Consider the following 448-nt stretch of genomic DNA (forward strand, 5'->3'; position numbering starts at 1 on the left):
CGCACGACCCTGCGCGACCCCTCGCGACAGCGCGACTCCCACCTCACAACCCCCGCACGACCCTGCGCGACCCCTCGTACAGAACGACCCTGGCCGCGACCCGCCTCGCTCGCGCGACCCCACCACAACCCCGCACGACCCTGCCGCGACCCGTCCACCACGACCCACACACGACCCTCGCACCAGGCGGTAGGAGGACAGCGACCACCCACAACCCGCACGCCCTGCCGACCCCTCACAGCAGTCGACCCAACCACAACCCCGCACGAACCCTGCGCGACCCCATGCTCTCGCCACCGACCGCTGCGCGAGCGTGCACGGCGCGAATCCCGTCCACGACCCGCACTGACCCCTCGCACACGCGGCGACCCCACCAACAACCCCGCGACGACCCCTGCGCGACCCCTCGCACGCGCGAACCCCACCAACAACCCCCGCACGACCCGTG

This window comes from Priapulus caudatus, unplaced genomic scaffold (assembly GCF_000485595.1).
Source record: "Priapulus caudatus unplaced genomic scaffold, Priapulus_caudatus-5.0.1 Scaffold221, whole genome shotgun sequence".
Taxonomy (NCBI): Eukaryota; Metazoa; Priapulida; class Priapulimorpha; order Priapulimorphida; family Priapulidae; genus Priapulus; species Priapulus caudatus.